The sequence below is a fragment of the Pristiophorus japonicus genome, unplaced genomic scaffold, assembly GCF_044704955.1.
Source record: "Pristiophorus japonicus isolate sPriJap1 unplaced genomic scaffold, sPriJap1.hap1 HAP1_SCAFFOLD_226, whole genome shotgun sequence".
Classification (NCBI taxonomy): domain Eukaryota; kingdom Metazoa; phylum Chordata; class Chondrichthyes; family Pristiophoridae; genus Pristiophorus; species Pristiophorus japonicus.
The window spans coordinates 405,492-421,186 of NW_027251973.1; the positions used below are offsets into that span (position 1 = coordinate 405,492).

At 51.7% G+C, this 15,695-nt stretch overlaps 1 protein-coding gene across 7 annotated transcripts in view; it reads right to left on the bottom strand.

Annotated features, from left to right (window-relative positions):
- Positions 1-15,695, bottom strand: part of LOC139245640 (zinc finger protein 462-like) — a 238,632-nt gene that overhangs the window by 47,859 nt on the left and 175,078 nt on the right. For 3 of the 7 annotated variants that reach the window (XM_070871219.1, XM_070871217.1, XM_070871218.1), the window contains exons 2-3: positions 8,609-8,705; positions 174-315 (exon numbers count right to left, since the gene is read on the bottom strand). The exons of 1 other annotated variant lie outside the window; for it this stretch is intronic. The gene's annotated coding sequence lies outside the window, so the exon portion shown is untranslated. Of the gene's footprint in view, positions 1-173; positions 316-8,608; positions 8,706-15,695 lie in introns of those variants that run through there. 3 more of the 7 variants (XM_070871222.1, XM_070871223.1, XM_070871220.1) reach the window with 1 other exon arrangement.

Sequence of the window (15,695 nt, forward strand, 5' to 3'; positions counted from 1 at the left end):
AAACTTCTGTCGGTCTGTAGAGGCAGGTCCAGTCCCAGAGCTTGTGTGGCATTTACAAAAATCATCCAAAGGCTGTGTGTACTTTAAATCCTGAGCCAGCTTAGCCTCGAAGGGTTAAGCTAGTATAAATTTTCTATTTTAGGGCCTATGTTTAGAGGAAAAGTATGTTGCACCTTTTATTCTTTTCTTGAGTCTGTAGGTATAGGGAAATACATATTTTCAGTGTGAAACTACATTCCGTTCACATCTCTTAGACAGATGTACCACTTGTTTTTAAACTTGTCTTTTCTTGGTATTGTTTATTCAGTCCACCTTCTGTAAAGAAACACGTATTATATTCTTGTTGCCAGTGTATGGAGTAAGGGTTCCTTTTATGATCCTGGGTCAAACAATCATTTAGCTAGATAGTGGACAGGAAAAGGTACACTCCAGGTTGTAGGGAATGTGAGGTCCACTTACAGAAATGACTGCTAACACTGAGCCCATGAAAATACCTAGCATAAAAATCCAAAAACTGTGACAGTTGTGGCAGCTTTGGTTGGAAAAGCAAATAACACTCATTGGCCAAATATTGATTTAAATGCTTAAAATTTAAGGTGTATTGAACAGTGATAGTCCAAAATATAGACAAGAGGCCCGAATGATTTCGACAAGGAATTTGATCGAGTACCTTCAGATTGATAAGCGTGGTGCTCAATGCGCGGCATGGTCACTGAGGACCGGAGAACATCCCCTTCACTCTCACCTCTCTCTATCACCCCGCCATCACACCAGTGGCCACTCTCTCCCCATTAGACTGCCGCACTGAGCGGCGCTCCGGGGAGAATAACGCCGTCGCTTGTTTCCCCTCCCTCCTCCCTCGTGCCCCGCTCGCCATTGGCCGAAATGCACTGTACTTCACAATTCCCCCGCCTTGCTATTGGCTGCCGCCCTGTCAATCAGTCTGGATGGAGTGCGCCCGCCCGCTCCCTGCTCTCAACGGTTGGGGGAGGGAGCGCGAGGACATGATTAGCATAATTAGCATAACCTGCGCGGGTTAGGAGAGGGGCTGGGCCGCGCTGAGTGACGTGGCTGGCTCCGCCAATAAGAAGCCTGTTGCTAGGGGCGGTGATGTCTTTTGCAAAGATGCCCACCTCACCCACCCAGGCCCAAAAGTCCACAATCCCCACCCCATACTCAAACCTTATTTCTTTCTAAATGTTCATCCTCCATCAGCTCCAACTTGCCCAAAACCCCGCCATCTGCATCTTCTTCCCCCTTGCCCATTACTCCTGGCCTCACTGGCCTACACTGTCTCCCTGGGCACCAACGTTAATATTGATATCCTCCTCTACACATCCCTCCATGTCTTCACCTGGGCATCCCTCGCCTCCCTCTGCCAGCCCCGCCCTCGCACTCTTGCCTGTTGAGGGTTTTGTCCCTCTGGCAGGAGATCGGCAGGATTTCGGGTGGGGTGGAGAGTGCCTATGTTGCGATGCACAATATCGTGGGACGGCATGGACTGCCTAGTCTCCACCCGTCCCTCAATGTCCGTATGAGGATAGAAGGAATAGGAGCAGGAGTCGGCCACTTGGCGTCTCGACCCTGCTCCGACATTCAATAAGATCACGGCCCATCGGAAACCCTCACCACATTTAAAAAGTGCTTGGATGTGCACTTGAAGTGCCGTCACCTGCAGGGCTACGGACCGAGAGCTGGAAAGGGGGATTAGGCTGGAGAGCCCCTTGTTGGCCGGCACAGACATGATGGGCTGAAATGGCCCCCTTCCGTGCTGTAAACTGCTATGATTCTATGATTCTATACAGAAGAAAAAGCAAAAGAGCAAGATTTCATCTAAGTGTGAATATTTCAAATAAAAGAGTGAGACCTTCACTTGAAGTTTCAGCTGCGTTTCAGAAGGGTGGAGAATTAGTTGAGAGTTATTAAGGGCCCCAAGTTTCGGCTTGAGTTGCTCCTGTTTTTTTGGAACAACTGGTTTAGAATGGAGTATCTTAGAAATTTCAATTCTCGGCATTTAGTTTGCTCCAGTTCTAGTCAGTTAGAACAGTTTCACTTTGCAACAGAATTTTTTTTTCAAAAGGGGGCGTGTCCGGCCACTTACGCCTTTTTTGAAAGTTTAGGCAGTGAAAACTTACTCCAAACGAACAGAATGGAGTAAGTGAAGATTTTTGTACGCTCAGAAAAACTTTGCATACACTTTACAGATCAGGCGTAGGTTACAAATTAGGCGTAGGGAACGGGGCGGGGGGGGGTGAAGAGAAGTAATTAAATTCGACAATCATTCAACAGTCATACTTATACAAATAAAGATCCAACCTGAATAAAAATTTATAAACAAAGCAAAGATGAAATATTCCATGTTCCTACCTGTGTGAAACAGCATCAGGCTTCGAGCTGCGGTGCTTCAGGCAGGCCTTACTTCCATCAGTGTCTGGACGGCAGCCGAAGAAACAGCAAGCAGCTTTCGAGCTGCGAAGGGGACGGAGGCCATTCGGCCAGGGGATAGGGTTGGCGTTAAGCCACAGCGGCGGCAGCAGAAGCCTCCGAGCTGTGAAGACTGAGGCCGTTCGGTCAGGGGTCCATGAGACAAATCTTCACTTTTCCTCTAGTCCCTTTAAAAATGGCCGAGTGCCATTGTTTATATGCCACTGCGCGTGCGCGCGCGCTCCAACGCGCACGCGCAGGGTTGCCGGCACGACGTTGCCTTATTTAAATTAGCCCCGCCCCCCACTACTTGTAGAATCGCCGTGAATCTCTTGCTCTGCCCCCCCCCCCCCACTGTTCTGTGCACACCGCGGCAAGCTGCTGAAGACCTGCAGGGAGCCGGAGAATATGCAAGTATTTTTTCGGTGCACTTTCGAGCGCGAAAAACGGGCGTCCAGGTCGGGGCTGCGCCGTTCTCGGCGCGGCCCGAAACTTGGGCCCTTAGAGAGTTAAATTGAAGATAATTGTACTCAGAATATTGGGACAGGGAATATAAATAGGTATTATCACGTTATTTCTGGTAAATAGTTTTTATATAATTGAAATTATTTTGTAAATAGTTTTTACATAGTGAAGTTATTTACTGATATTGTTGGGGCCTATCAAACCGACTGGTATACAGCGTAGAGAGTACAGAGAATGCAGAGTACAGCGATGAGAGTATAGAGTAGAGAGATTATTAAAATTAGTGAAAGTAATTAATCGATAATGATGGGGCCCATGCTTTCCCTGCCTTTAACTGCAATTGCTCACACATTGGTTACTGAAAGGATGTGTAAAGTCCTTACGCAATACCACAAATCCACACGAGGCACATTCTGTGGACAAGGTCACTCCATGACCTGAACCTTTATTCAAGGGACCAGGAAGTGATGACCCTGTGTGGGACCTCCTTTTATTATATACCTGGATGACCAGGTGAGAAGTGTCTCCCACAAGTTCATCCCCTGTGGTCAAGGTGTGCATTTCTTATGTATATACAGTGTTGTTACATAAAGGTTACATACATGACATCACCTCTCCTCAACATCTTATTGGGATGATAGGTTAAGTCTCTTGGGTGGTCTGCACTCTCGCATGGAGCGCTGCAATTGAGGCTCTGGTTGTTGAGCCTTGGTATGCGTGGTTCCGGGCTGACCACCGGGACTGTGCATGCTGCTGAATGTTCTTGTTGCTCGTTCACTGGTGGTGGTGTGAATACCATCTCATGATCTTCCTCAGGTTCCTAAGTGTCCATGCTGAACCTTTTTTTCACTTGGTCCAGATGCTTGCGGCATATCTGCCCATTGTTAAGTTTAACCACTATGACCCTATTCCCCTCTTTGTCTATTACAGTACCCTCGAGCCATTTGGGCCCCAAAGCGTGATTGAGAACAAATACCGGGTCATCAATTTCTATACATCTCCCCCTTGAATTTCGGTCATGGTACTCGTTTTGGGACTGGCGCTTGCCCTCAACAATGTCGGACGGGACTGGATGAATGAGGGACAACCGAGTTTTGAGTGTTCGTTTCATGAGTAGCTCCGCAGGTGGGACCCCCGTGAGCGAGTGCGGTGGAGACCTATAGGCCAGCAGGAGGCGCGATAGGCGGCATTGAAGGGAGGGTCCTTGAATCCGGAGCATGCCTTGCTTTATGATTTGGACCTCACGTTCCGCCTGGCCATTGGAGGCCAGCTTGAACGGTGCTGTCCTGACATGGTTAATGCTAGTACCCGGCATGAACTCCCGGAATTTGTAGCTTGTGAAACATGGGCCATTATCGCTAACAAGGAAGTCTGGCAAGCCGTGGGTCGCAAAGACCGCACGCAGACTCTCCACGATGGTGGATATCGTGCACAAATTCAAAATGATGCGTACTCGAAATGAATCGAGTGCATCAACCACAATGAGAATCATTTTTCTCATGAACGGGCACGCGTAGTCTACGTGAATACGTGACCATGGCCTGGTGGGCCAGGGCCACGGGCTGAGCGGGGCCTCCCTGAGGGCATTACCTAGCTGGGCACATGTCGTGCACCTGCGAATACAGTGTTCTAGGTCTGAATCAATTCCCGGCCACCACACATGTGACCGGGCAATGGCCTTCATCAGCATGATGCCCGGGTGCTCGCTGTGGAGTTCCCTGACGAATGCTTCCCTGCCCCTCTGGGGCATGACTACCCGGTTGCTCCATAATAGGCAGTCGGCTTGGATGGAGAGCTCATCCATCCGTCTGTGAAGCGGCCCAACCTCCTCAGGGCAGGCTCCGTGTGCGGGTGCCCAATCACCGGTCAAGAAACATTTCTTAATCAAGGATAGGAGGGGATCTCTGTTGGTCCAGATTTTGATCTGGCGGGCTGTGATGGGGGAGCCTGCGCTGTCAAAGGCATCGGCAGCCATGACGATCTCAGCGCTTTGCTCCGCTGCCCCCGTGGTGGTGGCCAGTGTAAGCCTGCTGAGCGCGTCAGCGCAATTTTCCGTGCCAGGCTGGTGCAGTCATATGCAGCAAGTGTGAGAACCCATCGCTGTATGCGAGCTGATGCGTTGGCATTGATAACATCCCTGCTGTCAGACAGCAAGGCTAACGGCTTGTGGTCCGTTTCTAATTCGAACCTCCTGTCAAAAAGGTACTGATGCATCTTTCTCACCCCATAGACACATGCGAGTGCTTCCTTCTCAACCATCCCATAACCCCGTTCAGCTTGAGCGCGCGACCTGGAGGCATAAGCTACAGGTTATAGTGGGCCCTCAGTGTTACCCTGCTGCAACACGCATCCAACCCCATAGGACGATGCATCACATGTCAGAACCAATTTCTTATGGGGGTCGTACAGGGTCAACAACTTATTTGAGCAAAGTAGGTTCCGCCTACTTTGAAAGCCCGTTCCTGACAGTCACCCCAAAACCAATCACAACCCTTACGCAGGAGCACGTGTAGCGGCTCCAACAATGTGCTTAAGTTCGGCAGAAAGTTCCCGAAATAGTTCAAGAGTCCCAGAAATGAACGCAACTCCGATGTGTTGCAGGGCCTGCGCGCTCGTTGAATCGCCTCAGTTTTGGATTCGGTAGGCCGAATCCCATCTGCAGCAACCCTTCTGCCCAGAAACTCGACCTCGGGAGCCAAAAACGCAACCTTAGACTTCTTGAGTCGCAGGCCTACCCGATCCAGTCGGCGTAGCACCTCCTCCAGGTTGTGGAGGTGTTCCTCGGTGTCACGACCGGTGATAAGGGTGTCGTCCTGAAATACGATTGTTCCAGGGATGGATTTGAGCAGGCTTTCCATGTTTCTTTCAAAAATCGCGGCCGCTGATCGAATGCCAAACAGACACTTGTAAACAAACAGGCCCTTGTGCGTGGTGATGGTGGTCAGTAGTTTCGATTTGTCGGCCAGTTCTTGGGTCATGTAGGTTAAGGTGAGGTCCAACTTGGTGAACAGTTGGCCGCCAGCCAGCGTGACAAAAATTCCTCGGTTCCCGGGTGCGGGTATTGGTCTTATAGGAACACCCGGTTGATAGTGACCTTGTAGTCGCCACAGATCCTGACTGAGCCATCTGCTTTTAGGGCGGGAACGATGGGGCTTGCCCAGTTGCTGAATTAAACAGGCGAGATGATGCCCTCTCTCAGCAACCGGTCCAACTCGCTCTCAATTTTCTCCCGCATCACATATGGCACAGCTGTGGCTTTGTGGTGCACTGGTCTGGCGTCCGGGGTGATGCGCATCACCACTTTGGTCGCTTTGAATGTCCCGACGCCAGGCTGAAATAGTGACTCAAATTGCTGGAGGACCTGTGAGCATGGACTTCGCTCCACAGATGACATGGCGTGCACATCCCCCCATTTCCAGTTAATTTCAGCTAACCAGCTCCTCCCCAACAGTGCGGGACCATTGCCCGGGACAATCCAGAGCAGCAGGCGGTTCACCGATCCATTGTGTGTGACCGCCAACATTGCACTGCCTAGCTCGAATGATTTCTTTGGTGTACATCCGTAATTGCGTCTCAATGCGTTCTAGTTTGGGTCTGCTGGCTTTGAGTGGCCACAGCTTTTCAAATTGTTGAACACTCATGAGTGACTGGCTGGCCCCGTGTCCAGCTCCATGCGTACCGGGATGCCGTTTAATCGGACTTTCATCATCATAGGTGGCGTTTTGGTATATGAGCTGTGAATGTTTGCCACATGAACCTGCTGAACTTCAGCGTCCATTGATTTATCCCAAGCGTCATCCTACCTTGCAGACCCCTCATCTGGTTCATCCGCCTCGTATATTAGCCTGGTTACAGGCTTTCTGCACATTCTGGCTAAATGGCCACTGAGGTTACAATTTCGGCAGATGAACTGTTGAAACCTGCAAGTCCTGGCAGCATGTCTTCCCCCACACCTCCAGCATGAACTGAGATTCCCATTGTTGTGAACAAAAGAGCTGTTGCCAGGCATTCCTCACTGATTGTTCCTTTGACTGTTCTTGAGCACCCTGTTAGTAGGTGTCAATGGCCCCATCCCAGGCCGCATTGTCCACTGGAGCGGGGGGCGGGGGCGTAAATGTCCATTCAGCCTGCCATTGTCTCTGTTGGAGACTTACTCTTGGGTCTATTGTTGCCTGGGGTGTCTCAAACTGCCCTTGCCTGCCTGCGGGGCTCTGTGTCGCGTTTATGATACTGACTCCCTGATCCATTGGAGGTAGAATTGCGCGCGTATATTATCTTGGTTTCCTCCTTCCCCACCATAAAAGTCTGAGCGATCAACGTCGCCGCTTCCAAGGACAAGTCCTTGGTCTCAATTAGCTTTCTGAAAATCCCAGCATGACCGATGCCCTCAATAAAGAAATCCCTTAGCATCTCCCCACTGCAGGCATTCGTGAACTTACAGGCTGGCCAAGCACCGGAGGTCCGTAACGAAATCCGGTATGCTCTGTCCTTCCCGAGTTGGTGTGTATAGAATCTGTGTCGGGCCATGTGTACGCTGCTCGCCGGTTTGAGGTGCTCACCGATTAGTTTGCTGAGCTCTTCGAAGGTTTTGTCCGCCGGCTTCTCGCGTGCGAGCAGGTCTTTCATGAACGCGTAAGTCTTAGGTCCACAGCTGGTCAGCAGATGAGTCCTTCGCTTGTCGGCCGCTGCGTCTCCCAGCCAGTCCTTTGTGACAAAACTCTGCTGGAGCCTTTCAATGAAATCGTCTCCGTTCTCACCAACACAGTACTGTTCATCTGTGCTGCCGGTGGCCATTCTTGTGGGTCGATGATTCCCGCTTCTCGTCGCCAATGTAAAGTCCTTCCACAATACCACAAATCCACACGAGAAACATTCTGTGGACAAGGTCACTCTATGACCTGAACCTTTATTCACAGGACCAAGAAGTGATGACCCTGCATGGGACCTCCCTTTTTATATACCTGGGTGACCAGGTGAGGAGTGTCTCCCACAAGTTCACTCCCTGTGGGCAAGGTGTGCATTTCTTACGTATATACAGTATTGCAGTGTTGTTACACAAAGGTTACATACATGACGGGATCAATCGAAGAGGTGGCAGAGAAATGCGTAGACTGAGACGAAGACAGAGGAGGAGACCGGACAGCCAACGAAGGTACTTGGAAAAGCAATCTTACCTGAACTTGTCTGAAAATGCTTGTCTTAGGAGGCTGCGATTCCGGAAGGAGGTCATCGATGAGATATTTCAACTCGTCAAGGATGATCTGCAGCCTTGCAGCACCATCAGAACCACACTGTCCGTTGAGGTGAAGGTTACTGCTGCCCTAATCTTTTACGCATCGGGATCTTTTCAGGCTTCAGCTGGCGACATCTGCTATATCAGCACGCTACACACTGCTGCATTCGACAGGTGACTGAAACCTTTCACGCTCGCAGGATGCACTTCATAAGCTTCCCAACAACCAGGGAGGCACAGACCGAGAGGGCTTTGGGTTTCTCGAGAATAGCAGACTTCCCCAAGGTGCAGGGAGCAATAGACTGCACACACATTGCCCTGAAAGCACCCTTAAAGAACACAGAGGTGTTTCATAACAGAAAGGGGTTCCACTCACTAAATGTGCAGCTTGTTGTCGACTACAACCAAACAATTTTAACAGTGAATGCTACATTTCCTGGCAGCACCCATGATGCGCACATCTTACGTGAAAGTGTTATTCCTAACCTGTTTGTTAATCAGCCAGAAGGTCACGGTTGGATGCTGGGGGATAAAGGATATGGCCTTGCCAGTTGGCTGATGACCCCTCTGTGTAATCCTGTCACTGAAGCACAGAAACGGTATAATGAAAGTCACATAGCGATTCGCAACATCATTGAAAAGACAATTGGGGTCCTAAAGCAGCGCTTCAGATGTCTGGATCATTCTGGAGGCAGCCTGCAGTACCACCCTGATCAGGTAGCAGAGTTTATTGTGGTGTGTTGCATGCTGCATAACCTAGCTATAAAGAGAGGACAAATAATGCCAGATTATGCTGCAGGTCCACCTCCAGAAGGAGATGAGACAGAAGAGGCAGCCGGCGAGGATGAAGAGGCGGGAGAGGACGTGGGCGAGGACATAGGGGAGCTTAATCAGCATGGCAATCTAGCACCGGTACCACCACACCTTTCCCGAACACCAGTAGCCACGGCCGCTAAGCTTTTGCGTCAGCAGCTCATTAATGAACACTTTGCATGAACTATTAATTGTGGATATTCAAATGTTCAATTACAGTTAGGGTTAATCAAAAGTTTCATTTGCGTGGGGTTTCCTTGTTGTCTTTCCTGCACTGGCCTATCATCTGAATTAGTTTAAGTAAAGTTTAAAGTACTGGCAAAGTAAAAGTACTGGTAGAATGACAGAATAAACAAACAAACATGCATGAAAAACTGTACGTTTGAAAACTAATGTAACTAAGAGAGAAGGCACAAAAGTTGTTGAATAAATGTTTTTTTATTGACAAAGATAGAATTTTTTTTATTAACTAATGAGGGGAGGGGGAGAGAGAGAGTGAGAGAGAGAAAGAAAAGAGAGATAGAGAAGAGAGAGAGAGAGAGAGAGAGAAAAGAGAGAGAGAAAAAAAAGGAGAGAAAAAAAGAGAGGGAGAGAGAAAAAAGAGAGAGAGAGACATGTATGTAACCAGCATACTACTGTAACTCTTATACAATTGTAACCCTCATGTAACCACTACATACTGTACATACTTACTAGAAATGCACATCTTGACAACAGTGGGTGTACTTGTGGGAGACACTCCTTACCTGGAGATTCAGGTATATAAGGGGAGGTCCCTTGTAGGGCCAGTACTCCTTGGTCCCGGTAATAAAGGTGAAGGTCACAGAGTGACTGTGTCTGCTGTATGTGCCATGTGTGATTATGTTTAAGAGTTAAGGACTCAACACCTGGCGATGGGAATCACTGAACCCAGAGGATGGCCACCGGTAGCTCAGAGGAACGTTACTTTGTGGGTGAAGACTGGGACGATTTTGTGGAGAGACTCCAGCAGACCTTTGTCATGAAGGACTGGCTGGGAGAGGATGTGGCTGACAAGCAGAGGGCGCATCTACTAACAAGCTGTGGGACAAACATGTATGCGCTGATGAAGGACCTGCTCGCACCCCACAAAGTGGCCGACAAGTCTTTTGAAGAGCTCAGCCAGCTGATCAGCGAACACTTAAAACCGGCGAGCAGCATACACATGGCCCGGCACCGGTTCTGCACACACCAATGTCAGGAAGGGCAAAACATCTCGGACTTCGTTGCAGACTTGCGGCGCTTGGCCAGCCTCTAAGTTCTCAGACGCCTGCAGGGGGGAGATGTTAAGAGATTTTTTCATTCAGGGCATTAGCCATACCGGGATCTTCAGGAAGCTCATAGAACTCTAGAAGGGGCAGCATTGATAGCTCAAACTTTCATAGCTGGGGGAGAAGAGACCAAGCTAATTTACGCGAATAGTCCTGGGTCCAACGTGGCAACGGACCAAAGAATTAACGTGATAAATGCGGTTCAAGATCTCGCAGTCAGGCAAAGGCATTTTGAAACTGCAGCAGTCAGATAAAGGCATTTTGTAACTGCCCAAGCTGAAACCGACTGTAAGGTAGGCCCCCGACAGGGACAATGGAGAGGGGAGCGGCAATTCACGCCATTTAGGGGACCATTAACACCCACCATCAGAGTGTTTAGAAACAAACAAGGGAACAATCAGAGAGGAATGCCTGCTAACAGTCCTTTTGTGAACAACAATCTCAGCCAATGCTGGAGATGCGGGGGCAGACATTATGCGAAAAGCTGCAAATTCCAGCAGTTCGTCTGAAGGAATTGTAATGCCAGAGGACATTTGGCTAGGGTTTGCAAACAGCCGGTAGCGAGGCTAATCTATGAAACAGAGGAATCAGGCGAGGGGCTTGCAGTGCAGGACAATGCCTGGGGTAAAGCCATGGATGCTGAAGTTCAGCGGGTTCATGTGGTTGACGTCTACAGCTCATACACCAAAACGCCACCCATGATGATGAAAGTTTTATTGAATGGCATCCCGATGCGCATGGAGCTGGACATGGGAACAAGCCAGTCCCTCATGAGTGCACAACAATTTGAGAAACTCTGGCCACACAGAGCTAGCAGGCCCAAACTGGAACGAATTAATACGCAGCTTCGGACGTACACCCAAAAGATCATTCCAGTGCTAGGCAGTGCAAACGTGGTGGTAACACACAATGGGTCACAGAACCAGCTGCCACTCTGGATTGTTCCGGGAAATGGCCCCGTGCTTTTGGGAAGGAGCTGGCTAGCTGAGATGAACTGGAAATGGGGGGGGATGTGCACACCATTTCATCTGTGGAGCGAAACTCATGCTCACAGGTACTACAAAAATTTGGGTCACCGTTTCAACCCAGTGTCGGAACGTTGAAGGGCACAAAAGTAGCGGTGCCGTACGTGATGCGTGAGAAAATAGAGAGTGAACTGGACAGGCTGCTCAGAGAGGGCATAATTTTGCCCGTTGAATTCAGCGACTGGGCAAGTCCCATTGTTCCTGTCCTTAAAGCGGACGGCTCGGTTAAGATCGGTGGTGACTACAAAGCCACTATCAACCGGGTTTCCCTGCAGGACCAATACCCGTTCCCGAGGGTGGAGGACCTTTTTGCCACTTTGGCAGGTGGCAAGCTGTTCACTAAATTGGTCCTCACTTCGGCCTACATGACTCAGGAACTGGCTGAAGAATCCAAGCTTCTGACCACCATCACGGCGCACAAGGGTTTATTCATCTACAACAGGTGTCCTTTTGGCATCCTTTCGGCGGCTGCCAGCTTTCAGAGAAACATGGAAAGCTTGCTGAAACCCATTCCCGACACAATCGTATTCCAGGATGACATCCTTATAACGGGTCGAGACACCAAGGAACACTTCCACAACCTGAAGGAGGTGCTACACCGACTGGACTGGGTAGGCCTGCAGCTGAAGAAGGCCAAGTGTGTGTTTTTGGCCATTCAGGTCGAGTTTTTGGGCAAAAGGGTTGCCGCAGATGGGATCCGGCCTACAGAATCCAAAACGGAGGCGATCCGTCGTGCGCCCTGGTCCGGTAACACATCGGAGTTGCGCTCACCCCTGGGAATTTTGAACTATTTCGGGAACTTCCTGCCAAACTTAAGCACATTGTTGGAGCCGTTACACGTGCTCCTGCGTAAGGGTTGCGAATGGTTTTGGTGGGACTGTCAAGAACGGGCTTTCAACAGGGCGTGGAGCCTGCTTTGTTCGAACAAACTGTTAATGTTGTATGACCCCTGTAAAAAAAATAGTTTTAACATGCGATGCATCATCATACGGGGTTGGGTGTGTGTTACAGCAGGGTAATGGAGACGGCCAACTCCAACCGGTGGCTTATGCCTCCAGGTCGCTCTCCCAGGCAGAGCATGGGTACGGCATGGTCGAAAAGGAAGCACTCACTTGCGTTTATGGTGTGAAAAAAAATGCACCAATACCTTTTCAGCAGACCGTTCGAGTTAGAAACGGACCATAAGCCATTAACTTCTCTGTTGTCCGACAGCAAGGCGGTCAATGCAAATGCGTCAGCTCGCATACAGCGATGGGCTCTCATGCTGGCTGCGTATGACTACATCATACGGCACTGGCCAGGCACAGAAAACTGCGCTGACATGCTCAGCAGGCTTCCCCTGGCCACCACCGAGGGGGCGGCGGAGCAAAGCGCTGAGATGGTCATTGCCATTGAGACTTTTGACACCGCAGGCTCCCTTATCACAGCCTGCCAGATCAAACTCTGGACCAACAGGGACCCCCTCCTATCCATGATAATAAATGTGTCCTGAAGGGGGATTGGGCGCCCATACACGGGGCATGCCCCGAGGAGGTCAGATCATTTCAGAGACGGATGGATGAGCTCTCCATCCAAGCCGACTGCCTGCTATGGGGCAGCCGAGTGGTCATGCCCCAGAAGGGGAGGGAAGCATTCATCAGGGAACTCCACAGCGAGCACCCTGGCATCGTGTTAATGAAGGCCATTGCCCGGTCACATGTATGGTGGCCGGGGATTGAATCAGACCTGGAACACTGGGTTCGCAGGTGCACGACGTGTGCCCAGCTGGGCAACGCCCCCAGGGAGGACCCGCTCAGCCCGTGGCCCTGGCCCACCAAGCCTTAGTCACGCATTCACGTGGACTATGCGGGCCCGTTCATGGGAACAATGTTCTTGATAATTGTCGATGCATACTCGAAATGGATCGAGTGCATCATATTAAACTCGTGCACGACATCCATCACCGCGGGGAGCCTGCGCACGGTTTTCGCGACCCACAGCTTACCGGACATTCTGGTCAGCGAAAATGGCCCGTGTTTCACCAGCCATGAATTCCAGGAGTTTGTCGGGTAATGGCATCAAACATGTCCAGACGGCACCGTTCAAGTCGGCTTCCAACGGCCAGCCGGAATGTGCGGTCCAAGTCATAAAGCAAGGCATGCTCCCCATCCACGGACCCTCTCTGCAGTACTACCTTTCGCGCCTCCTGCTGGCCTATAGGTCCCGGCCGCACTCGCTCACGGGAGTTCCGCCAGTGGAACTCTTCATGAAACGTACACTCAAAACGTGGCTATCCCTCATCCACCCAACCCTGGCAGACATTGTTGAGTGCAATCGCCAGTCCCAAACCAAGTGCCACGATTGTAACTCAAGGGAGAGGTGTATAGAAATGGATGATCCGGTATTTGTACTTAACCATGCATTGGGACCCAAGTGGCTGGAGGGCACCGTAATTGGTAAAGAGAGAAACAGCGTCATAGTGGTCAGACTCAATAATGGGCAGATGTGCCGCAAACACTTGGACCAAGTAAAGAAAAGGTTCAGCCTAGACACCGATGAACATGAAGAAGAGCATGAGATGTCAACCACACCACTGCCAGTGGATGAGCAACAAGGACAATCACCAGCATGCACAGTCCCTTCGGCCAGCCCAGACAGGCCGGAATCACCTCAGTTGACAGAAACGCATGCCAAAGCTCAGCCACCAGAGCCTCAACTGCGGCTCTCCACGAGAGAGCGTCGACCGCCTGATAGACTTAACCTTTGAGTCAAAAAGACCTGAGGGGGGTGGTGATGTCATGTATGTAACCAGCATACAACTGTAACCCTTATACAATTGTAACCCTCATGTCACCACTGTACACTGCACATACTTACTAGAAATGCACACCTTGACCACAGGGGGTGTACTTGTGGGAGACACTCCTTACCTGGAGATTCAGGTATATAAGGGGAGGTCCCTCGCAGGGCCAGCACTCCTTGGTCCCGGTAATAAAGGTGACGGTCACAGAGTGACTGTGTCTGCAGTATGTGCCATGTGTGAGTATGTTGAAGAGTTAGGGACGAGAGAGAGGGAGAGGGAGCGAGAGCGAGAGCGAGAGCGAGAGCGAGAGCGAGAGCGAGAGCGAGAGCGAGAGCGAGAGCGAGAGCGAGAGAGAGAGAGAGCGAGCGATGGGAGGAGGGGGGAGAGAGAGGGTGGGAGGAGGGGGGGGGAGAGAGGTGGGGGGGGGAGAGAGGTGGGGGGAGGAGGGGGGGGGAGAGAGAGAGGGTGGGAGGGGGGGGAGAGAGAGAGGGTGGGAGGGGGGGAGAGAGAGAGGGTGGGAGGGGGGGAGAGAGAGAGGGTGGGAGGGGGGGGAGAGAGAGAGGGTGGGAGGGGGGGGAGAGAGAGAGGGTGGGAGGGGGGGGAGAGAGAGAGGGTGGGAGGGGGGGGAGAGAGAGAGGGTGGGAGGGGGGGGAGAGAGAGAGGGTGGGAGGGGGGGAGAGAGAGAGAGGGTGGGAGGGGGGGAGAGAGAGAGAGAGGGTGGGAGGGGGGGAGAGAGGGAGAGGGTGGGAGAGAGAGAGGGTGGGAGGGGGGGGAGAGAGAGAGGGTGGGAGGGGGAGAGAGAGAGAGAGGGTGGGAGGGGGGGGGAGAGAGAGAGGGTGGGAGGAGAGAGAGGGTGGGAGGGGGGGGAGAGAGAGAGAGGGTGGGAGGAGGGGGCAGAGAGAGAAAGGGTGGGAGGAGGGGGGAGAGAGAGAGAGAGAGAGAGTAGGAGGAGGGGGAGAGAGAGAGAGAGGGTGGGAGGAGGGGGGAGAGAGAGAGAGGGTGGGAGGAGGGGGGAGAGAGAGAGAGAGGGTGGGAGGAGGGGGGAGAGAGAGAGAGAGAGAGAGAGAGGGTGGGAGGAGGGGGGAGAGAGGGTGGGAGGAGGGGGGAGAGAGAGAGAGAGGGTGGGAGGAGGGAGGAGAGAGAGAGAGAGAGGGTGGGAGGAGGGGGGAGAGAGAGAGGGTGGGAGGAGGGGAGAGAGAGAGAGAGAGAGAGAGAGAGGGTGGGAGGAGGAGGGGGGAGAGAGAGAGAGGGTGGGAGGAGGGGAGAGAGAGAGAGGGAGGGTGGGAGGAGGAGGGTGGAGAGAGAGAGAGGGTGGGAGGAGGGGGGAGAGAGAGAGAGAGAGAGAGGGTGGGAGGAGGGGGGGAGAGAGAGAGAGAGAGAGAGAGAGAGAGAGAGAGAGAGGGAGGAGGGGGAGAGAGAGAGAGAGAGAGAGAGAGAGAGAGAGAGAGGGTGGGAGGAGGGGGGAGAGAGAGAGAGAGGGTGGGAGGAGGGGGGAGAGAGAGAGAGGGTGGGAGGAGGGGGGAAGAGAGAGAGAGGGTGGGAGGAGCAGGGAGAGAGAGGGTGGGGTGGGTTGTGGTGGGGAGGGGAGCCGGCAGAGGAGATTGCAGAGATACGGAGGACCAATGGCCATGGAGGGATTTGTAAACCAGAATGAGAATTTTAAA